The following is a 24667-nucleotide window of genomic DNA, read 5'->3' as shown; positions in this document are numbered from 1 at the left end:
CGGGGGAGCGGCGGCGGCGGCGCCTCACACCCCCGCGGAGGGGCCGCCCGGACTCCGCGGGGATCCTCCTCCTCGGCCACGTGCGCCGGTGCGGAAACTTCGCGCCTCGCCGCTCGGGAGCGGAGGGGGGAGCGGCGCCGAGCCGAGCGGAGTCGAGCCGCGGGGGCGGTGTGCGGGGGAGGCGGCGGCGGGCAGGGCGGGGGGACGGGCGGACGGGACGGGACGGGACGTGCTGCCTCGTAAAGGGGCCGGGGAAGGAGAGCCGAGCGGCGAAGGAGCCGGCCGAGCGGCGGGGAGGAGAAGGGGCGCCCCTTTGCCCCCGGGCGGGGCGCGCGTGGAGCTGCCCCTGCGGTTCCCCGGCGGCGGCCCCGCGCCCCTCCGCGGGGCGGTGCGGAGCGGAGCGCAGCGCGCGGGCTGGGCGGCCGCCGGCGGTGAACCCCGCGCTCGCCAATTACTTTTCCCAGGAGGGAGAAGGCGGCGGCGGGAGGGGGGAAGCCGCGCGGCGCGCGGGCGGCGGACCAATCAGAGAGGCGCTAACGGAGGGACCGCTGCAGGACGCGCCGGCTGTCGCTGCCTCCTGCCGCCGCCGGCGGGGCTGGATCGGGACCGCGGGCGGCTGGCGGAGGGGCCGGGGCCGCGCCGGGCTGCGGGACTGCCTCGCCGGGCTGCGGGACTGCCTCGCCCGCCGCTTTTCCGACAGCCGACCCGCGCTTCGTCCTCTCCGAATTCTTTTTTTTCCCGTTGCTTTTCCCGAGACTCTGAAATCGCGCACCAGAAACACTTCAAGTCTTCCCTCCCTCTGGCCCCTCCGAGGTGTTTTCCCAGGGCGGCGGGGGCAGACCCGAGCCGGGCCGGGCCGGGCCGAGCCGAGCGCGGCGCCGCTCCATGCCCCCGGGCGCTGGCGGGGCGTGTGCCGGCGATGCCCGGGCGGTGAGGCCGGAGCTCCCCCGCGACGGGAGGCGGCCGATCCTCGGGGGTTTCCAGCGAGAAGCGGGGCTGCAGGTAGGTGAGCGCAGCGCGCCGGGGGCGTCCGTCCGTGTCTGTGTGTCTGGCTGGGCGCCGGCGGGGGGGGGGGGGCACACGCACACAGACACGGGTGGGAGACGCGCTCCGCGGCTGGCGGAGACCCCGCGGCGGCGGGCGGAGGGTGTGCGGGGCCCCGGCTGCTGCCGCCGGCTGCCCAAAAGTTGGAGGAGGGCGGGTGGGGGGGCAGCTGCCTTGGCCGGCCTGCCGCGGCTGCTGCCGGGCGCCGGGGGATCCGCAAGGCGCCTTTTTTTTCCCGCTGGGTGGTTTTTTTTTTTTTTTTTTTTTTTGTTCCTTTTAATTTCCTTTGACTTTATTGGAAGGAACGCTTCAGCGTTTCAGCAGAGCCGTGGGGGTCCAGGGGAGCCCCCTCGGTTTCCAGCCCAAGTACCGGGGTGGGAAGGGTGGCCGCTGACGGGCAGCACCCCCGGGCACGGCGGGGTTTTACTCTGCCCCGGAGCCCTTCGGAGGGTTTGTGGGAGAGCGGCTGAAGGAGCGAGGGGTCCCCTCCCGAACCCCTGAGGCAGAAGGAGCCGTGGAGGGACGGTTCGTGGTTCCCTGCCTGCTGCGCGTAACGCTCCCCAAGTTGCGGTGCGTGTAGTACGGAACGTACCTTGGCCATCCACGCCGCTTGCTTTGCGTTTCCATTTGCCTACTAAACGTGTTGCAGGTTCTGTCTGCCACAGTGAGAGGGCTCTCCCTGTATTCCGCCCCATTTAGAGCTTTGCAAAAGAAAAGTTTTAAAATAACTTGCTTTGTTTCTGTGGAGCTGTGGGCTCCAACGCCAGGTTATCCGCGCAAAGAATAAGGAGCCGTGGCTTGCGCTGCCCTGTTAGGAGTTGCCATGCGTGGCTCTTCTGTGTGTTTCCTTCTTACCGGCCGTTAAAGTCATTGCTTAAAGCTTTTTAAATTATATGTGTAGTTACAGTTGTCTCTTTCCAGCTTTTGCTTGGAGACCATCAGTATTTTTCTTAGAGCACTAAGTACCTCACTTCTACCACCCACCCCCCAGTAGACACCGGCTCAGTATTTAAAGAACCGTGCTTTGACTCCTGCAGAACTGTCAATTTAAATAATAAACATACTCAACCCCTATCCCTGAAAGCCCCATAAAGCATTCAGGGTCTTAGGGTCTTTGCACAGCAGTGGATACATTTAAATTACTATTGACTAAATGATAATTGTTATCTGGTTTCTCGGTCTTACCAACTAGTTTCAGACATTAGCATTCAGCCTGCTATATGTTTAACACTTTAAGGCTTCTTTATGGGCTGATCTAAGTGAAGTCAAATTGATAAATTAAGATTCTTTTCTGTAGCGTAGGGTAGACACTAGAAAAATAGTAGTTCAATGGTACTAGCTTAGCTGAAGTTGGGAAAGAGCGTACTAAGGCATTTTTATCAGGGGTGGCAAAGGTTACATCTTTCATTATACTTTTTCACAGTAATTGTGCAGTCATTTCATACTGATGCCTGAATTGTTCTGTGAGTGTATAATTAACAGTAGTAAAGTCATTCATATAAATTTCATTATTAACATTTTATTTCAGAGAGCTGGTACTGCTGAGACAATACTGAAAGCTGTGTGTTTTCTTGGTTTCATAAAGTCCCAATTTCCAAACCTACAATACTGTTGTTCTTAGACGTGTAAACTACCTAAGTGCCATAATTTCAGTGGAAAGCTTTGCTCAGCTACTTGATAGCAAATCAGGATTACTATTCACTGGTTCCACATGTTGTTTGAACATAAGGGGGCTTTCAAAAATGTGGTATTAATTTTAGATATGCTGCTGGTAGTGGGTGACTGAGATAAAATCTCGATTCCTGTCATGCTGTTTTAATCAGAGAATGACGACTAATCTGGCAGTATCTTTTATCATACTGGACATACAGGGTAACCTTTTTACCTGTCTCTTCTTAGGATCTGAGGGATCTCAGCTTTACGTCTGGATGCTTGTAATGCACTTGATAATTCTGGTGGGGAATACATGAAAAACTTGTTCCGAATGGAAGTAAATAGATATGTGTACAGATGGATATTGGAGATTGCATTACTGGCAGGTTGCAAAGTGATGATTCACTGAACCCTATCTCGATTTACATAAAGCAAATAATACTTTACACTGGATTGTGGTGGCAGAGAAGCATGTAGCAGACAGGAAGTTTCATAATTTCATCACAGGTGATGACAGACTTGGTAAAGGACATCTTCACAAATGCAGGCTATATGTTTTTGGTGAGCAAAACATACCATGGAATTTTTCAGATCTGAGCATCTTCACACTTAAATTTATGGCTGGCGGTATTGCTACTTATCAACCTCTGTAAAGCCCAACTAGTGTATTAGAAATGTGTTGCATTAATTACGTTGCATGTTTTACTTACTATAAATAAGGAACAGAACTCTGCTAACTAGTTATCACCTTAAAGGAAATAACTGACTTTGGAAGACAGAAAATCACATTACCTAATACTCATCTACACAACAATGTGATCACCATCTTGCAAAATTATTCTGAATGATACAACTATCAGTGAGCAAGCAGTTCTATGCCCCTGTTTTAACTTCTGCAGGATTTTATTAGAAATGCTTCATTAAGTCACATTATTCTGCAGCTGTTTGTTCACTGAAAATTAAAATAAAAACCAGGAAGTTTGTCCAGCAAGCAGTATTATTTCCTTTGTTAAGTACTGAAAGTTCAAACAACAAAAAAAAATCCTTTAGCATCAGTGTGCCAGAAACACTGAGTACATTCTGGTTTTGTGATATATGGATGGCATTTACTGATGCAATTCATCAGTGTATTTATTAGTCAGACGTCATCAAACAAAGAAAATTAATGAAAGTAAACAAAGACTGCATGATGATACAGAGGCTAGAGCAAGGGAAGACCCTACAAATCTAATTAATTAATGTTCCGTCTCATATTTACAGTCTATATTTAAACATCTCATTTAAATGACGTTTGTTGTCTTTGTCCCATCGATTTGCTACTGCAGCTCCAGATAATTCAGGTAGCAATAGCTTCTAATTTGAAAATGCATTTTCCGTTTACCTTTTGAAATGCTGAATTTTAAAGGCATTGAGGCAGAAGTTGCATTTGGATGAATGTAACAGAAGGGTCCCGTGCCAGCAGACCTCACTACTGACCTGTCCCCATTTGCGACCATTTTTATGTGTTCAGAGGGGCATCCCCAGCTGATGGAGACATCCGTTGCTCCATTGAAGTAGTTGAAGCTCTGACATTTTAAACCAGCTGGAGATTTGCTCCTTTATCTTTAGATCACTGAATTTAAGTGTGCACTTTAAAAGGATTTGGCTTGGGTTTTTTTTGTTTGTTTTTTTTTTTTTTAGGATGAGAAAACGTGCATAGTGTATACTGAGCTTCACAGAATCCATTGTAAGTGCACACCTTCACATTTGAAATAATACTTTTTAAAAACGGAGGCCCACTCTTGGAGCCATTTCAACAGGAAGTTTGGCCCAGCAATTTGGTTTTGTAAGCCCTTAACGTATACTTCAAAACACTCCGCCTCATAACTCTGTTCAGACTTAGAAAACTCATCAGACGTAGGAATGAACGTGGAAACATCAACAGTAATGTCGTTCATTTTTCCTGGTGACAGCTGCAAAGCTATCTCCTTTTGCTCTTGGTAGAACTTGGGAAGATAGTGATTTTTGTGCTTTGATTCTTTATACATCCTTGCCAGCCACTCTTGCTTACCATATATAGTCAGTTATTTATCAAAAGAGAAGACAAAATAATAATGGCCACCTAATGTACTTCTTCGTACTGCTAGTGCAAAACAGTCACATTTTTAAGATAAACAATTCAAGGCATTTTTATAGAGCTTCTTTCATGCAGTGTGTTTTGAAAAATGCTTTGGAGATAGAAGAGAAAATAATAAAGACATCGTGCTTTACTGTACTAGTTACGGCAGGACACTATGTACTTTCATAAAATGGGATGAAGTCCCTAAAAAAAGCTTTCTTAGCTTTTTCTTCTGTTCTGATACATCAGGACACTGATTTGTAGAATGCATTGCAGCTGTAGCTATTGCTTCAAGTAGCACTAGAAAATGCTTTGTATGGATTTGATCCTTAGTCCTCGCGTGATTAAGCACTTAGAGGAGTAGCTCATGTATCTTTTGTGGTATGGAAGAATCACTTACATCATTGCATGTGTGAAAAGTGGGAAACAGTTTTTTTTTTCCCCCGTGTTTAAAGCTAATCAAACCTCATAATCCGTACTATGTTAATAGCTTACATTTTCCAGTAGCCTCACTTCACATCTTGCTGATCTCGTAATATGAAACTTGAACACAGGTCTCTCGGCACCCGGGCAGCACTGTATATAGCCGCGTCGACCGTGAGCATCCCTTTAACAACGCCAAGGGGAGAGCCATAGTACAGGGCAGCACGCAGGTGAAAGCACACAGAGGTTTTTTTGGACTCGTGGGCGTTTGGTGATCTTCTATGCTTAAATCACGGATTGGAGTTAAGGCCACGTAAGGTATTTTAGGTTGCCGAACTAAGCAGGTAAATAAATGCGCAAGCACAGTTCAACAAACCTGTTCAGTTGTATAAATAGCAAAATATTAAGAAATGGATTGGTAAGTATAAAACATTTTTGAAATAGATAGTCAAGTTTTTACTCTTGGTTGTATGCCGGCCTCTCTCCGTGTGGAAGATTTCTTGCCTCTGTGGCAATATTAGCATCCCCTATTTGAAGATGAGGTACCGGACTAGACGGACCACTGGCTTGATCCAATAAAGCAATTTCCTTCTTGAAATGCAAGGAGGCGGTATTGCAGTACGGTATATTTTAACTGACTTACTGGAACCTAACTGCAAGTTGTTTAGTGTACTGGTTTTGCTTTATTTTTCTGTTTTAAAAGGAGGATATAACACATTTCTAAAATAAATCTCTCCATAACATGCAGTCTCACACCAGCTCTTTTAGAGACGGGAGCACATTTGCAGTGATACTCCCGTACCGGATGTTTTCCACCCCTCCACTGCCGTTTCTGCGTCACATACTGAGGAGGCAGAGCCATGGACTCCGGTCCATCGTGCCAGAGACTGGTTATAGCTGTGCGGCGCCTGGCCCTCCACTCGTCTCTGTCTGACGTGTCGTGTCACAGGGTGGGGGAGAGGGTATGGTGCAGCCCTTGGGTCACCAAATGGCTTTTCGTGCTCACGTGAGCATCTTTGTGCAGGATGCTCTTTGTGGTCCCAGGCTCTCCCCGTGGCTTCTCCCCCGCCGTGTGAAAGTACACGTGTGGGAGAACCTGCAGTCTCGGGCTGGCTGCTGCCTTCTGCCTTGTGGCTCTGCAGCTGGGAGGTCTGTGAGCACTGCATTAAAACTATGTGCTCTAGATCCCCTTTCAGTTGAGACTTATTTCAGTGTTTGTTCCCATTTAAGATAGCCGTTTGGCTTTTCGAGTTCTAGGCTCCCCCATAATTTGTCGTTGGCTGTTGTGTCATTGAACTTAACGGCACTGCAAAGTAATGCAGAATGGCTCGATGGCTCTGAGGAGAGATAATGGCTTTCTGTGCCGTTTGTATGTAGGAAATTGTTTGAAATTTGGATATTTTCCAGTATGGGATGAGAGTCAATACCATCTGAAGCTTGTCTCATGGATTATCTAAAATGAGTTAGTAGTCTTAGTTTGGTTCTTACTGTGGAAGTGTCCAAGTCGCAAAAGTCAGCACTAGCAAAAATTAGGATGTGCGCCTGCTGTGTGCACAGGGAGGCAAAACCTGAGGTCTGATCATGCAAGGCATTTCAGCTGTAAGCATGTGGCTTCAGTGGGACTAGTCAAATTAATTATGTGCTTGAAGACTTATCTGAAGCGAGCCTGAATGAACGTTGCTAACTGCTTAGAGTGATCCATATTGAAGGCATGTAGGTGGAGTGCTGTTGAGACGGCTATGTTTGTGTCTGTATTCTGGGTACAAATTTAAGAGTTGAGCTTTGTTTCGATGGCTTGTCAGTCCTACACCTTTTAGAAACATTCAATCCCCTTAAATTCAGAACAGAGACTATATAACAGCAGGTAATTTTCAGAAAGACGCTACAAGTAGCTACCCTGTATTATAGTATTAGAAACTACAATTACAATCATGTAAATTTTCAAATGTGATGTTACTGGTGTGGCACTAAAGTAAAATACCACTTTCTGACAAAGTGTATTGGGCTATGGTATTCCTGCAAGAAATGAGGTCATGTTTAAAGCTTAATTGCAGAAAAAAGATCGGTTTCAGCACCATCACAGGAGAAGAATACCCTCTCTGGACTGTGTTACCTGTGTTTATTTAGCTTCAAATTTTTTTTAATCTCTCTATTGTAACAAATAAGCCATACTTAAATAAGATGGGAAGTTTTATCTTGAGGTCTGGTAACAGCAGCAAATAAAGTGAGATAAGTTCTGATTTATAAGCTTACTGGAATCAGGACAGAAGAAATATTGTATTTGTATGCTAAAAACATGCAGTAAATTCAGATATGCTGTTATCAGCCAATATGCTTAATGTTGCCTGACACTTCTCATTATATGATCCTCCTTTTTTCTGCTCAATCTAGAATCATGAGGGATATCCCTTGCATTGGAATTAAGGTAATTCTTAAAACACATCACTGCCAAAGTGTCGAAACCTTCATAATTGAGGCATTACATTGGTATTTGTTCAGTGGATGTTCAAAGAAAGAAGTGGCCATGAACCCAGATGCTGGTTGAGCCTCTGACTTAGGAAATGTTTTTTTCCCCCCATGCAGATTCATTTTCCTTTATGGCAACAAGATTTTACTATTTGCTGTTCATAAACATTATAATTTGGTTGTTCTGGTTTAACCCCAGCTGGCAGCTCAGCCCCACGAAGCCACTCGCTCGCTCCCTTGCCCCTGGTGGAATGGGGGGAGAGGATTGGAAGGGTAAAAGTGAGAAAACTCCTGAGTTGAGATAAACACAGTTTAATAGGGAAAGCAAAAGCCACTCACGCAAGCAAAGCAAACCAAGGAATCCCTTCCCCACTCCCCTTGGGCAGGCGGGTGTTCAGCCATCCCCAGGACAGCAGGGCTCCATCATGCCCAACGGGGACTGGGGAAGACAAACGCCATCGCTCCCAACGTCCCCCCTTCCTTCTCCTTCCCCCAGCTCTATATGGGGAGCATGACGTCCTACGGGCTGGGATCTCCCTTGGGTCAGCTGGGGTCAGCTCTCCTGCACCTCCAGTCTTCTCACTGGTTGGGCAATGTGAGAAACAGAAAAAAAAGGCCTTGATGCTGTTGAAGCACTGCTTAGCCATAACTAAAAGGTCCCTGTGTTAGAAACACTGTTTTCATCACAAATCCAAAGCACGGCAACTTACAAGCTACTATGAAGAAAATTAACTATGCCAGCCACAACCAGTACAATCTCCACCCCTCATTCTCGACCATTTACGTCATGCTCAGGTCCCACACTCATTAACCACCGCCCCCCCCTTCCTGCCGTTTGATATGTGTACACACAGATGTCATTCCCTTAGTCAATGGACCGCAATGTCCGCAAATGTCCACGGAGCTCATTTAGTCCGTGACTTGGGTTCTGTCTGTTGGGGTGGTCGCTCAGGACGACATGGAGTCGCGTGGAGTTACTGGGCACCAAAGCCAGCTCAGGTCGGGTCGCTCCTGCTGCTTGTGAGGCTTGTCCTTCACTGGTTTGGGTGGTTCCTGCTGTAGTAATTCCTGTAACGTGCAGCTCAAATCCTGGGTTACAACGACTTGAAGGTATTTCTGTTACAACCTCCGCCCCCGGTCCCTTTGGGCCGGGTTGTAGGGTTTAACGTCGCAACGAACTCGTCCCCTTGCCGCTGCTCCAGCGTCCATAGGCCGCAGCCTCTGCAGCGGCACGCCTGCCGCGGCCTGCACTCATCCACAGCCGCGGTCACGCTGAGGCCTACCCGCTCCGGTGCGGCCTTACCCGCGGGCCGCCATCCCTCTGGGGATGTCCCTGCTCTGGCACGGCCTTACCCGTGGGCCACGGTCCCTTCAGGGGCGTCCCGCCTGCCTCGTGGCCTTATCCACGGCCACAAATCTAGAACATGGCACCTCGCAAGCTACTGTTAAGAAAATTAACTCCATCCCAGCCAAACCCAGTACACTGGTAGCAGTATTTTTGGTGATTGTATCCCAGATCTTGTTCTACCACGTAGATCAGCTTGCGGTCAAAACCTAACAAAATAAAAGAACGTAACTCCGAGTGACTTTCTTCCCCTTTTCAGCTGCTCGCGCTTCATCTGGGAATCCGAGCCCACGTGCTGCAGTACCTCGTACATCACCTCGTGCTCTGAGATGGCCGCGCGCGCTTTTACGGGGCTTTAGCCCTCGCGGTTGTGCGGGCTGGTGTGGCGTGCGTCTGGCTGTGGTCGTGCAAATGCACGGCTGCCTTCTCCCATTCTGATCGTGTTCGCGTCTCCTCTCATGTCACTGCGGGGGTCTCTGCTTATCTGAAAATACACTGGGAGAAAGTTTAAGCTTAGCTCAGCTCTTCTGAGCTTCTTCCGCTTCGAGGCTGTGGTGTAATGTTTTAGGCTTTGGGTTTTTTTTTCCTTTTAACAGTACAATTTTTCTTAAATGTTTCAGAGTTTCTTTGGAGTTGCTTTGAGTTGTTGCATTATTATAAATGCGTATTTGACATCTGGTAAAAGCACACTTCATGCTTTTAAAAAATGAAGTATGCTTTTAAAATCATACTCAGAGCAATGCGTACATAACAGTTACTATGTTTTCTTATCGGAAGAGAAATTACAGAATTGCTAATTATTCACGTATATGAGTTCTACATAAAGCCCCTCTGTGAGAAAAGTGCTGACACAGCTATCACTATAGCTGCATGAATACACCGAGTCTCTTTAATATAACACTTCGTTCCCATTCCCACTTAAAAAATTGAGCTCCCAGTAATGATGGTCATATTATCCTCTTCCTCATCATCCTCCAGCCGCTCATAACCTAACTTTTTCTCCTCTAGCTGTCCTTGCCCTTCCTTTTCTCTTCACTGTTCACCTCATCTGCATTGGTGTCATACGATCTTTCTGAATGTCAAGTAAATGCAGACTGCAGTCAGCATTACCAAATTGCTTTCCTGCCAAAAAAGTCTCTTTTCATGTGCCATGACCCATCATCTCACAGTTAGCTGCAAGTCATTCTGATTCCCAAATTTACAATATATTTTCTATTTAATGAGCTATTAAACATTATGCACTTTTTAACTTCATCTTTTCTGACTAACTGCATTCCTCCTGATAATTATAGCTTTAGAAAGAAACAATTAATTTGAAACCAATTCTGCAACAGAAGTGACATTATTTAGATAGCATTCCTCCATATCCATGCTCTAGGGATTATCTCATTAGAATATATTTATATTTGGAAACTCCTTGAGACCATTATATCAGTCCAATAGCCACCACATTGTCATCAATAATATAGACAAGACTACTGCATATGCTATTTAATAAAACAGGAAAGGAAAATAGATACATGGATGGATGAATAGTTAATTTTTGCTTTGACTAAATAAAAAAAAAAAATCAGTTTGTGTTCTTTCTCCACCCCTGGAGAATGTTTTCAGTAAACTTAAGCACAAACACAAGTAATATTCCATAGGTATTGCATAGATGTGGACATTTTGGAATTGATATGTTATTCTCATGTATTCTTTTGGTAATGATAATATTCAATTTATTAGAATAAGTTGTCAAATTAAGTGGTTGTCTAATAAAAAGTTTGCAAAAATTGCAAATGACTCGGTAATGATGAGTAAGTTCAACCTCTGTTGCTCACAGGTTCCATTACATCTGTGTATTTATTACATCCATTAATATCTACTACTCAGGCTGTATAATCTTGGTTTTGTCATTGTGGTTAATTATATCTAGTTAATGGATACAAACTGAATGTATGTGCATTCTGCCAATAGCTTAGCTTGTGGTAAATCCCAATAACCTTTCCATGAATTCAAATTTTTTTTTCTCCTCTGCTACTTAGAGTTCCCCTTAAGCAAAATATGGATATGATTGACAGAAGGAAACTTTGTCCATGACCCTGCCATGGCAATAGGTAGAAATGTACATTTTAAAATGTCTTCGTCTTTCAGGTTTGAACCTCATGTTCAAGCTGTAGTAAAAGTAAGTCTCTGATAGACTTCCCTCCTTCATTGCCTGTCGGAGCTCGTGCCAAGTTCTCACAGTTACTTTGTGGAACAATATTGAAAATATTCCGAGGGGAAAATTTCCTTTCTCTGAATCAGTAGGTGTTAAATGCTGATTTAAAATAAGTGCGATATACATATGATTGAAAAATGTGCTGAGGGGTTTTGGAGCTACGTAGAATCCTCCTCACCTCCGTAGCTGAGGGGTGTGATGTGTTTCCTCTGCTCTGCTGGATACTGTAAGTTCACAGCTTACCTGTGCCTTATGCACCTTTGCACCCCCTTTTGAGTAAATAGTGAGGTATACAGATGAGTAAGTAGTTCAGCAAACAGCTTCACTTCTCCCTGCATTTCTCTTGAAGCTGGAACTTGTGGGTTCAGCACTGCTTCAGTTCACTTCCAATCTCTTCTGATTTCTTGGTGTAGTAACATGACAGGCCTAATTCTGTCAGCTGAAATAAAATATTTCTCACTAGTGAATGATTAAGGTGATTCAAAACCAGATTTTTAAAGCAAAATGTTTTTTATTCCCCCAAACTTCCTACCCATTAAACGAAGAGATAAAAGTCTGTGTATACCCAATCCTACATAAACTTCACTATTTTACTGGAAAAAGTAAGAAGCTATGATTTAATGCTATGTGCACAGCTATTCTGAATTGCATATTTCAGTCTCTCTGTGTCTTTCTTTCAGTGTCGTAGCTCAAGCAGTTGTTGGTAATTCATGGCCTCCTTCCTGGAGAGACGATTTGTAGCTGTCTGGTTCTTCTAATTTCTGTATGTATTCTGGTCTTGACCAGAAGATCTGTATAACTTTTATCTAGCACCTGAAAAGAACATCTTTCCAATTACTGGCCAAGCTATTGTGACTTCAAGTTATTGTCTCTCCACAGATGTATTTATTCTTCTTTTTATTTACAGCTAGTACTTCCACTTGCATATAAAATACATTTACGTCCCAGTAAGTATAACAATCCTAAAAAAGTTTTGCACTGATAGTATATGAATAGCTATGTGACAGTCAGAAAACTAGTGTATATTGGTCCACATTATCGACAGAAACCATGAGATAAATGTGCATAATTTTGCTGTATATATTCCTGGTTCAGCAGTGGGCTGTGGAGTTCAGGTCATAGTAGTGACAGATTGTAAAGATTTAAAGGTACATCTTTCTGTGCTTTACCACTTTTGGGGTTGTTGTTTGTTGGCTAGTGAACATTTTCTCAGTTGGTCTTTGCCCAGGGATGACTCAGGCCAACCATAATGGTTTCAAGTATTAGATTATGGGTAGTTTTGGAGGTAGAGGAGCTCTGTACAAAATGGTATGGTGGGTCCCACAATGCGATTGTTTCTAGTGGAAATTATTATTTGAAAATCCTTGTTCTCTTCAGTCTCTCCTTTCCCCTCATGTCAGGAGAATTCTTGAACTTAATTCGTTGTCCGTGAAATAAGAAGTCTGTGATTGGAGCCCACTGGAAGAGGCAACAGCATGATGGACAAACAATTTCTCTGTTTTGTTTTTATCAGCTGTCGCTGAGGTGACTATGGTCTTGATAAAGACATTTAGTTTTTATCCAGTAGTTCTCTTTTGTGAAGGAGAAGCTGCTCTGTTAAGGAACTTCAGCAATGGCCGGAGCCAGAGAACAAGTGGAGCTAGACTCTAACAAAAGAAGGAAATGAGAATGTGAGAAAAATACTGCTTCGTACTTTGAGGAATGCTTTGTCATATTCTTTCCGTTGGTTAGAGGTAGCCAATGTTTCACATAACACGGCTACAGGAGGACTTCTATAACGATAACTCATGCAGGCATTGAACAGTCGTTCCTGTTTCGGAGGAAAGAAACTACCTGGCCTCTGCCTTCTGTTCTATTTTTATTTTGTGGTCTTTTCACGTTTGTGGAAGACATTCCTTAGTGTTTCCCAGAAGTGTCTAACCATACATTGGAGAAAGGCATGTCTGCCTATGACTTTCTATGGAACCCTGGTTTGTAAGGCCTTTTCATTCTTAACTATTGTAAATGCTTCCTAGCATTGAAGAAGACAAAACCATAATTGGGGAAGAGGAGAATGATGAAGAGATTATGCATGTCCTTCCTTTTTTAATTTAAACAGTCTTTAACTTAGGCTTCTGTCCAAGAAACACTTCCTTTGAAAAATGAGCCCAAATTTATTGTTCCATTAGATTTTTTTTCAGTTTTTTTTTCTTTTTTAAATTGTGATTGAATGGAATGATGTCTTTGATTAGTAACTGCATATTACCAATGAAGAACTTCTATATACTTATAAATACATTCTTCTACAAAAATTGGATTTCTAGGTTAGATGTCCCTCACCCCAGTGAATAGAAATACCAATTACTTGAGTACTGGTGTAGCAAGAGAGCACAACTCCTTGCTTTTCTTTTTACCAGCATAATAATTTATAATAGTAATTTTCTATGAGAGTTTTAATTTACCAGTTAAATTTCCAATGAGCTTGTCATGATTCCTGAACTTTGCTGTTTGAGGGCACTTCCTCCTGCCTCTGAATCCTTTCAAGTCCCTATCCCTTTATCTCTCTTCGGGCATAGCCATCATTTTGCCTTTCCATAGTACATACTGACCTTCAACACCAGGCTTCCTCGGCAGGTCTAGCTGACCTGGGACCACGGTTGAACAAAACAGCCAGAAAAATTTTAAAGCCAAAGTTATTTTTAATACTCGGAATCAAATGTAGCAAAATACAAAATGGATTTTAAAACACAGGCTGTCCTTTCTATCTTACCCTTCAGTTTATCTTGTCCATTTGGCAGCCCAGGTTGGTTTGGCTTCTGCAGTTGCTCAGAGATCTGGGTAACAATAGCTTTCTGAGAAAAAGTTAAAGGACTTGAGCAACAGACACCACAAACAAGACAGAGATGCAGCTAATTTTGCAACTGCTAGCAGTCCTGTCATTAACGTTGATTATTAAAATAGCATCATATGCCTTCATGGTTAACTCCATGCGTTCAGTTTTCTGCCAGCCTTCAGTACTATAAAGCTTTCAGACTGAGTACTGTATACCTCCTTTTTAGTTTCAGTCTCGGAGGTGATGAAGGAAGTTTAAAACCTGCTCAGATGGCCTAGATCTGTCAGAGAAAAGAGAGTCGAGCCCTTCACATAACCATTGCAGATACTCTGAAATTCACTCTATGAATCTCATATAATAAAAGCTCTTTGGGTGGCTGATTTTGATGGAAAAGGTGAAGGTGGAGCCACCTTTCAGCATTTTCAATGCTGATAAAACTTGTAGTTGGAATTTGCCTTTTTACTGATATTAGCAAGTCTGTAAGCTGGAGAACAGCTGCTATTGTGTTTTACCACTGTCTTTTGTTACTTGATTGGCCTGAATATCTTTTTCCCAGCAATTAAGTTTTATGATTTGGAATGATGCAGCTAGGTGTAGCAGTAGTCTCATAGGTCTCATAGTACTATGTTTCTTTGCCTGTTCAAAAGTATGGTAGTAATTCTATTTTTTGAAATTAATCCTTTTAATCTTGAAACCTCTGCTCAAAAATGTATTAAATCTCCTGGTATTTGGAGAAGAGTAATAATGGTGCATCATCAAATAAAATTCCTGAGCCAGCATACAGAATCTGAAAAGAACACCTTTTTAGACATCTTCCTCTCTTTCTCAAAAAAAAACCTCCACAATCCCCCCCCCAACACAAGCTACACAAGATTAGAAGTAAATACACCTTTAGTTGTGATTCATTTTGTTGTTAGAAAATGAACCCTTGCAAAGCTACAATCAAAGTTACAGTGTCCTATCTTAATGATAATAGAAACTCCTTCTTCAGAGACTTAAGTAGTGTGCAAAGGCTAAAACACTTTGTGTGTCACCTTGTTGCTACTTTGTGAAGTTTAAAGAGTCCAGTGCTGCTTGGGTTTTGGTGTTGGAGGCTCGGTCACAGCCTACCCAAAAGGACAGTAGAGGCAGGATTCAGCTTGAGATTGACACCTCAAATAGGTTTCCAATTGTATCTGTGTGTATGTGAGGTAGTTGCTTGAACTTCATAGTCAAGGGGGATCCAGGGTAGGGTTCAGGTGCATAACATAATTTAAAACACTCTGGAGTATCTTGTCTGGCCTCCAAGTGCTACTTCAGATGGGTGCAGAATCTGATCTGAATCAGATGCACGATGCCTTGCATCATATCTGCCAACCCTTTCCCTTGGGCATCTCAGACGGTTCTAGATAGTTATGTTCGGGCATCTGAATCCTGTTCGTCATCAATAGACCTGTAGAGTGATTCTGCTTGCTCTAAAACAGATACCTACTTTGGATTAGCTGAATTGTACTGCAAGACACAGCAAGTTGGTCAAGTTGAATAACTTGCCTTAAAGGTGTATTTTAACTATTGGTAGTGAGCATTTTAAATGTGTCAAAGTATCTACTTGGACGGGGTTTATAGCACTGTATCAGATCTATGATGCCAGACATCATGTTTAGTCAACTGAACTGAGTACTTGTATTTCAATGCTTAAATTTAGGTGTCTTGAACATATCGGTACCTACGTTACTAGATCAGAGGAAGAATAATAGCATCATATACAACAATTATGAAATTAATTAACCTTGGAGGCAATTTCTGCTAAAACTTCTATTTTCATCTCTTTCTTTGTCATTTAGTGATGTAGTCTAATGCAAAACCCTAACATGTGAAAAAATACCTCTGCTCCCAATTCAAAGGCTGGATCTTCAGCTGAGACTGAAAAATCTCACAAGTTATGAGCCTGTTAGTCAAACTGGGTAAGCTAGATTTAATGTTTCTGATAATTCTGAGAGAAATAAGTAAGTAGAGGATAACTTCTTAAAAGTAGGTCTGGAAAGGGTGATTTCAGCTTTCCTTCTAAATCATAAAGAGTATGTCATTAATTAAATTTTATTTCTCAGGTCAACTTTTGTTGCTGAGAGCATCATCTGGAAGGATGGTTAACTTCAGAACAAGCATTTATTGGACTATGGTGTAACAGGGGGAAACGAGAGGAAGAGTTTCCACATGAATGAATCATCATATACTGAATGTGTGTAGAAATCTACTTACGGAGTTTCAGAGCAATAAACCAAATGGGCAGTCCTGAAAGAGGCATATTCTGTATTAATTATTTTTGTGACAGCGGCACTTAGCATTAACCAGTCAGGAGTGAGGTGCTGAACAAAGATGAAGCAAAAGGTTTTTCTGTCCTTTACTTTGGTTCACTTCCAAGACTGACCCCTGCAAGAGAATCTTTCAGTCCTTAGGTCTACAACTGTAAGCGAGAACGTTGTCCTAGCTGTGGCAGTGGTCCCTGCACCTGGACCCATGAGGAGTGGGAAGTGCGTAATTTCTAACATCTACTAGTGTTTTATCAAAATAAACAATGAGAATGTTAGATTTCCTTTGGGGTTTTGATTTTCCCATGAGCGACTTGACTGTGATTCATTAAGTTTCTTTAGTTTTGGCTCTTTGTAGAATATAGGTCTACTAGCATCAGTCCCCAAACTCCCATCGTGCTCATTGGAACCAGTTAGAATCAATCTACAGAAACGGAAAAAAACCACCAACAGAAAACATAACAAAGCAACTCTCCTTCCTTTGTCTAATGGGAGTAAGTAATATAAGAAGTACACGTGCTTTACTACTTCTTAGACTATTAAACTCTTCACTCCAGAATTACAGAGGATCGTAAACATAAGAAGTAGTTTTGCTTATCATTTGTGTTGCGAAGTGATTCTTAGTGTAGGCAGCAACAGTGGAAGTCACTAGGTAAACAAAATGCTTTGCCCCCAACCCTGACATGATTAGGCAATCCACCCTCTCTCCTCGTCCTGTATCCCTCTCTTTTTTTCTTCCCCCAAATTCCTCTCTTCACTCCTCACTATCAGCAAAATAATTTTTAACTGTATTTTAATTTGCCGAGGGTCTTCAAGGCTCTTTACTATTTTTAGACTATGAAGAACCTGCCTTGATTCCTCCAATACCTGTGTTTGAGAAGCTCTTGTTGCAGGACACTTATATTAGCAGGACACCAATATCTGACTAATTAGGGAGGAAATGTTCAAAGAGTATTGGGTAATGCAGTTTTCTAACTTTCTAATTAATTGCAAAACACATGAAAATGTTAATTATGGTTGGAATGATTGTAAGTACCATTTTGTGAAGAGTTCTTTTAATTTTAATTGCAAGAAATGATGTGAATAACCAAAGATATAATATTTGAAAAAAGGTTTCTCATGCTACTTATAATACAGACATAAAATACTTTATGGCAGGTAAAATTGTAAGCTCCTGCAGGATTTTGAGGATTATACTTCTCACAGTGAATAAACATTATCCTTCTTATGTACTTAGCTGCCTTCTTTTATAACCACAAAAAAAAAAAAAAAGAAAAAAGTTTTAAAATTTGCTTTTAAAGTGCTTATACAATGAAAAAAAATTAAAATTCCTAGTACATTATTTGTGATAACTTGCGATAACTGTTATTGCAGGTTTCAGAACTAATGACCTAATCTGTCTTTAAATGTTAGAGTGGATAGATATACTTAGATTGATGGATACAGTTTAAAACCCTAGGGCTGTCTATAATAGAAAGAATTAGCATCAGCAATTTGTACAGCTGAACTGACAGTGAATGCTGTTTAGGTAAAAATGAATGAAGGATGAGCTTTGTTCAGCCCTGGTTCAAAGTTGCCATTACATATCGGACCGGGTTTTGGCCAAGCCACGAGCCTGTGTATGGCTAGAATGCCCATTAGCTCTGTGATAACATCTTTAAAGCAAGACATGTAATGGTTAGCAACAAGGCGATACGACATCTGCTTTGGGCCTTTTTTTTTTGCTGAGTTCATACAAATGCATTGCACGAAACCGAGTACAAACAGCTGCCCAGCAGTAGTTGTGCAAAGTGGGACATTTCTGCTGAACCCATTTCATTCCGCTCTCTCTACCCCTTAGATGGGATAGAAGTCCTTGAAGGCTGTAACGCAGCGGGGTCTCTAGGAAGCAGCTCACATGCTGTACACATGCATCTGTACCTGCTGTAAACAAACACAGACTTTGAAAAAGAACAGAAAATAAAACTGATTTATCTAGTTCTTGATTATTTACACGGTGGCTTTTGTAGGACCCATATTGTGTTCGTAGTGAATATCTGTCAAGTTCTTTCCCCATATTAAGCAGATTGCATTATTAACTTGGGTTCACTATTTGCTTTAAAGTTGAAGCATTACTTTTGTAGCTTTTGGCAGGTTTTATTTTGATTGCTGTATAGATGTATTTATAATCAGCCCCCATTTTTGCAATAAAAAAGGAGGGAGATAACAGAATTTTGGAAGCCCTTCTGAATTGTTTCACCTTTCGTTTCCTCACCAGCCTTCCCAAATGAGTATATTGGCATCATTTCCTAGAAGAAATTTTGCTACTCTTGCTTAGTTCATATGGTTTCTTTTCCATAGAAGCGTAGAAGAGAGCATCAGAAAAACTCTCAGTAGAATCTTGACTTTCATTCTACTTCCACTCTAAATGTAGGTGAGGAAGTCTGCTTTCTGGGGAGCTCACTCAATTTTTTGTAGAGTCCAGCTGACCTGCTGGGCTACATCAGCGGTACTGCTTAGTGCTCGAAACTTCAACACGAGGAGACAGCAGCTTTTAGCGTGGGTGATGCAGATGTCTCTCTCAGAGCCAATAAACCCGATCTTCCCACCCACTCCAGTCAAAGCATTTTTTGGACAGGAGGTCTGCATTTTCACCTGATGCATGCCCGTGGTACTTTATGGTAGGGATATGAAGTCCTTAGAGCTTCCATTGGCCTCAGTTATAATCTGCAGTTCTGCAACTCCAGGTGGAAACTTCCTGTAAGCACAAATTAAGATCGCATGTGTAAACCGTGAGACAGCCTACATAACTTACTGTCATTTGTGCATGTAAAAAGATAATGCGCATACAAGGCAGCCCATACGCTGAAAAAACAACACTGTGTTTTAATCAAGTGCCCTAATTAAATAAAATTTAAACTACTTGTTAATCTGTCTGCCCTGAGGAGTCCTGACTCGGATCTGTATGAAACCCTTCTCTACACTAAAGAAGCAGGCATTGCCAGGACAAAATTTTGAAAAATTCCTGGAGATACAGCTTGCTTCAAAGGCAGTCAGGAAGTCCTGGGCAAAGGAGATGAACCTTAGTAAGGTTTTTATTCAAGTAGTCTACTCAAAGAAACTAATACCCACCTACAGACAGTCTTCACCTAAATAATGTTTTTGCATACCTTTGCTATAATGATATCTGCAGTGGGTTTTATTTCCAAGACTTCTGCAAAACATTCCCAAGAGAAAGTAGTTTGCTGATTGCAAGTAGTGTGTCGTGTGTTTAATTTCTTTTTTCCCCTTTCTTTCTCTAACATTTAATTGAAATTTTTGGCTTCAAGCCAAATGTGATTTAGAACATTTTTAGGTCTTGATCACTGAACAAGCTGTTGTTAGAACTGCATCCTCATTGCACAGAGGGTGAGTTGGCATTTCTAGTTCAGATTATTTAGTTCAGTGATTGTAGCTATTATGCAGTACATGTGACAAGAAGGACCTTCGCCTTTGTGCTTTAGTTAGAAACCTTAGTTAGCCAGGAGATGCTGTCGTGTCAGCTACAAGGTTAGAAGCACCGTGGACTTTGGATGCTTGGGAGAGCTGTTACAGCCTTAAGATAAAAAGATGTGGCTCTTCTGTGCAAGAATTGATATTCAATGCATTTTTAGTTGTGGCATTCTCTGTTTCAAGCCCTAGTGAAACAACCTGAAAGCAATAATCACATTAGCTAATCAAAACAGAATTTGAATCACTTTTTCTGATCTAGACAAAGCTATCAGGACAGCTGCATGTTATTCCGAGGACCAAATCTGAGTTTTCTGCAGGTGCTTTTGATTAGTCCATAAATATGCTTAAGCTTGGGCTGCAGGCAGAAAAATTTCAGCTGATCCAACATGCATATTTTCCTGTAGTTCAGGACCAGCAGATTTTGGCCCTTGATTTGTATTGAATTTTTTGAAATTCTACGGAGGAATGCTTTTATGACCTTGCCTGTGATTATTGAAAAAGCTGTATTTCCACATCATAGTTTGGAGAGCAATTTTCAAAATTGTGGAAAATGAGAGCTTGAATAGCTATGCAGTTATCTATGATGACCTGGACAATTTGCATTGACCTGGTTTAATTTTAAAGGAAAAAGTATCTCCTTTTACAAATCTTACCTCACTTACACTTTCTGTTTGATTTCATGTATTGCTGTGTTGTTGATGCTTCTGTATATAAGAAATTTACCATCCTCCGTTGGGGTTATATACTGTGTGTCTTGTATACCAGGTGGAGTAGAGCATTACTGAGCCCTAGTGATCTCTTACTCACATTGGAGCACCTCATCTTGTAGGAGGATTGGTAAATCAGGCTTCCTTTTTTTTTTTCATGTCTGGGCTGAAGGTACTGTTTCTCAGCCCTTCGGTTTGAAGGACTGAAATTTCTCCAGAAACAGTACAACGAAGTTGGGTATGAAGCTTGTTCTTTGACATGGGACCAGTTCAGGTTGAAGGAGAACATACTCCATGGGAGGCAGTGTCCTCCGTTTGGGAGCTGCTTGGGGGTAGCAGACTCTTGGAAAAAGGAGTTGGCAGTCTGAATAAACACCTAGCACCGATGAGTGCTCCGGCGCGGTGTGCAACTCTCGTGCTCTGTCTGAAGCTGAGTAAGTGCTTTCAGAATCTTTACGTAGTCAGTTAAAATTACCCACTTCAGTTATGATGTGTCCTTCAATGGGCTTATGGAGAGCTGGTGTTCACACGTTGGGAGTTCTGTGGAGAAAGGTCATCCTCATGTTATCAGGAAGTGTTTTATAGTAAACGTGGGGGCCAAGCCGTTGAACCTGTGCATCTGGAAAGGAGTGCTAGGTAGAGGAGTGTGACAACATTTAAAACAAACAAACAAAACCCACATTGTTTTTCAGTTCAGAGCTCAAGACCTATTTTCGGAATAAAATCTGTCCTTGATGGTTAACCTGAAATAGAAAACAAAACATGAAGGATGCCTTTCTTTTTTTGACCTTTCCTACTTCATACATCTCAGCATAATGTTGTTTACAATGTAAATATGTTTAAGTATTTTAGGAACAAGAAGCAAGATCTCAAGTTCTGGAAGGAGCTGAAAAATGAAGTGAAACTTTTGGCTGCCCTTCAAAAACTTCAAATCCACAAAATCTTAGATCAATGAGCTTAGCTCATCTAGAGACTTCTCAAAGAAAGTGTTGTATGTACAGATTTGTGGCCTAAGCATAGATGTTTTCTGAACCGTGCCTGTGAAAAATGGATCAAATGCTAGATTTCATAATCTGCTTTCTTTGATTGCCTGGAATAGAAGACTGTTCATAAAAAAATTGTTTCACTTCTGTTTTCAAAATAAATTGGCTGTGATTCCAGGAAGATTATTTGAATTGAGATTTTTTGGTCATGACCTTGAAGAACAAGTAATAGGTAGCTTTTTTGATTTGATTGGATATTTTGAGGACTTTTAGATTTAACTGTCAAAAGAAAAGCAGCATGCTAATACGAATGACCAATAATAAGCTAATGTTGATTAGGTTTTTTTCTTGCCTGTTGAAATGCTGTGGCTCACCTGCTTTGTTACAGAAGGGGAAAAGAGTCAGCTTCTCTTTTGAGTGCTCTTGGGATATTTATTTACAATTCAGCCTCTATCCAAAATTGTAATTTAGGGTGCGAGAGAAGTGATTTCGGAAGTGATGGATGACATTTGTGTGTGAAGCCAAACAGATGACAGAGTCCTTTTCATTGTCACATTGAGAACTCACGGAGAGCTGTTGCAAGGGCAGTACGACAGAAGCAACTCTGGCACTGTAAGCGCTGGCGATTGTGTCCAAATTCAGCGAGCTGCTACCTGGGATGTGGGATGCCCAGGACTTGGGTAATGGTTTGCATGGGCAGTGCCAGCAGCTGGAAGGAACACAAGAAGGTTAAGAGTCATGGGGGAACGGAGGGAGCAAGAAGGCTACAGGGTCCAGCACATCAGTAGTTTTTGCTTGGAAGAGCGTTGAAGGTCAATGAAATGTACTCGTAAACAGGCCGGAAAGGGGTGGCAGATGACCCAACTTCTATTTGCAGTGCTTTTAGTCCCGAACATGTAAGTGTGTAAGACTCGCATTGACGTGGAAAAGAAAATTAGTCTAAAGTCGTAACTGGCTGTAGAATTTGCTGGGATTTGGACGAGCAGAAGCAGAGGTGTGCGTGGCTGTTCCCTTCTCCCTCCCATAGACCACTCAGGTCAGTGTTCAGCTACTTCGCTCGCTCCCCACACAGAGCTGACCTTGTTCTGGCTGGCCCTGTACTTTCTCATTTCTTTGTCTGTGTTAAAGCCAGCTGGTTCTCTCTATGGAAATTCACAGCTAGGACCCTTTCAGCAGATGTCTACATGGCTTCAGCAGCTCTTTTCCTCTGCCCTTCTGTGCCATCATTAGACTTTTACCTTCACATTACAAAGTGAAAGCTGGGTTACTCAGCTTTCTGGATATGTGTAGCAATTTGAAGGCTATTTATAGTTGGACTTCAGAGCATATGGAGTGAGCATAGCCAGAATATTTATGACCTCCAGATCACTGCCCTTTCTTCACTCAACCCCCAGATTTACGTAAGACATTGTAGCCTTTTATTTTTGAACCAGGATCTGTCCTGGTGCATATTGCGATTATACAAGAAGGTTTTCTCCTGGAAACTCTGCAGATAAATCAGGCTGCTTTCCAGCAGCATAACTTCACAGAAGTTTTCACACAGTTCGTAACAAGATTGCACCTGTGAGAGGGCAGTGTCTGTTCAATGTGTAAGGGAGACTGAAGTCGGGCTTGGGAGATGGTATCACCTGCAAGACATGCCGAGAGGTCAAATAACAGCGTTGTCGAGGGCGTGCAGCAAACCATGGCTCTATCTCTGCCAGCTTTGGTGAAAACACTTGACAGTATGTACTTGCTACACCTCCTTATTGCAAGAGAATTCTTCCCGCTTTAGCAGAAGGCAGACTCTATTTGCACCAAACCAGGTGCCGAGACCTCTTTTAGAACACCTTGCCTGTGCCAGTGAGGGAGCAGAATTTCGCATGGCTGTTCAGCCTCCGAGAAAGGCTGGGAAACTTACCCTGTAATGTCACGGGGAAAACAGTGGTCTCGGCAAAGCTTTCTACCTTTTACAGCTCAGATTTTAAAACTATGCTTTCTGGCAACTTGTGCCATTCTGAAAGACCTCAGACCTATGTTTGAATCCTCAGGGTTCAAAACCTCCATCAAGGGCTTTCTAAATGTTCTGCCTGCAGAATTGACGAGACTTTGAGATCTTTGTACAAATACAAAGCTGGGCCAATCTTGTTTAGACCTGTGTTTCATTTCAAATCAATATTTTGTTTAAGATTTGTTAAAGTTAGGAAGAATCTTGACAAAGCTTCATGCGGCAGTCTTTCTTGGAGTACTTGCACTCTTCTGAGAAAAAAATCTTTGTAAATGGGCAATAAACCCAAAAGCATGGTATAGTAGTGGCTATGATGTTTTTGATGAGCATGAGATTTTGATGGGCGTTTTGAGTGTCTTACCCAGCATTCGCTAGAAGGTATCTGGGTGGAGGAATGGTCTCTATTCAGGGCTGCTTATGAGATCTTGTTTCCTCTGTGTAGGGACACATTCTTGAGAATATTTTTTGAATAGAAAAAGACAATGGGTGAAAATTGCCTATCCTATGTAGGAGCCAAATTCCTCTTGTGGTATAAATTGACTGAGACTCCCAGTGCAAGTTAAAAGTGAAAAAATTTTAACTACTACCAGAGAGTAGCAACTTTACTTCATTTTCATGCTTTTGGAATTTGTCATTATTCTGGTAGGGAACTGAATAAAAACCTTTTCCTTTAAGTTTTCCTCCAAAGTCAGAAATCTGTTTTGGACTTCAGCACGAGCTTTTTGAGAGAACAGCTGTGGTGACTAAGGTGGCCTTTTGGTTGTGGAAGGTACTTAGGTTCAGGTTCACTTTATGTGGTCATTCTGGAATGGTAGACTGCATAAAATTGTCAAAAATGCATTGTGGATGGATGTCTTTATTCCCTGGTTAGTTCCTTGCCATCTGTCTGCAGTGTTGTGACCATCTCTAGTTAATTATTCCTTCAGGCTCCCAACAGATCCTGTACCTTCCAAGGTGATGCCCTGTGGAGGTTATGGTTTTCTTCAGGCACTCAGCAGAGCATGTTCTCTTAGCTGGGGATCTCACTCAGACTCCAGTAATTGAAAACTATGTCATGGCTCCTAGGTATTTGTCTGATATGCTTAGCAATGTGGGTTGTAGGGAATGTATTACAGCCTGCTTCCAAGATTGATTAGGCTTTTTTGTGTGTGTTTATCATAACAGGTTTGGTGTTATGATTGAAGGCC

The 24667-nt window shown here is 42.6% G+C and overlaps 1 protein-coding gene across 2 annotated transcripts in view; it reads left to right on the top strand.

Moving 5' to 3' along the window:
- The first annotated feature begins 477 nt into the window (after positions 1-477).
- TAFA2 (TAFA chemokine like family member 2) overlaps positions 478-24667 on the top strand; it is a 196658-nt gene continuing 172468 nt past the window's right edge. Inside the window, exon 1 of one of the 2 annotated variants that reach the window (XM_069802268.1) lies at positions 478-1002. The gene's annotated coding sequence lies outside the window, so the exon portion shown is untranslated. The remainder of the gene's footprint in view (positions 1003-24667) is intronic. The other variant, XR_011327821.1, reaches the window with a different exon arrangement.

Source organism: Haliaeetus albicilla, chromosome 14, assembly GCF_947461875.1.
Source record: "Haliaeetus albicilla chromosome 14, bHalAlb1.1, whole genome shotgun sequence".
Classification (NCBI taxonomy): Eukaryota; Metazoa; Chordata; class Aves; order Accipitriformes; family Accipitridae; genus Haliaeetus; species Haliaeetus albicilla.
Note: the sequence above shows the minus strand (reverse complement) of the source record. Positions and strands in the feature narration are given on the sequence as shown.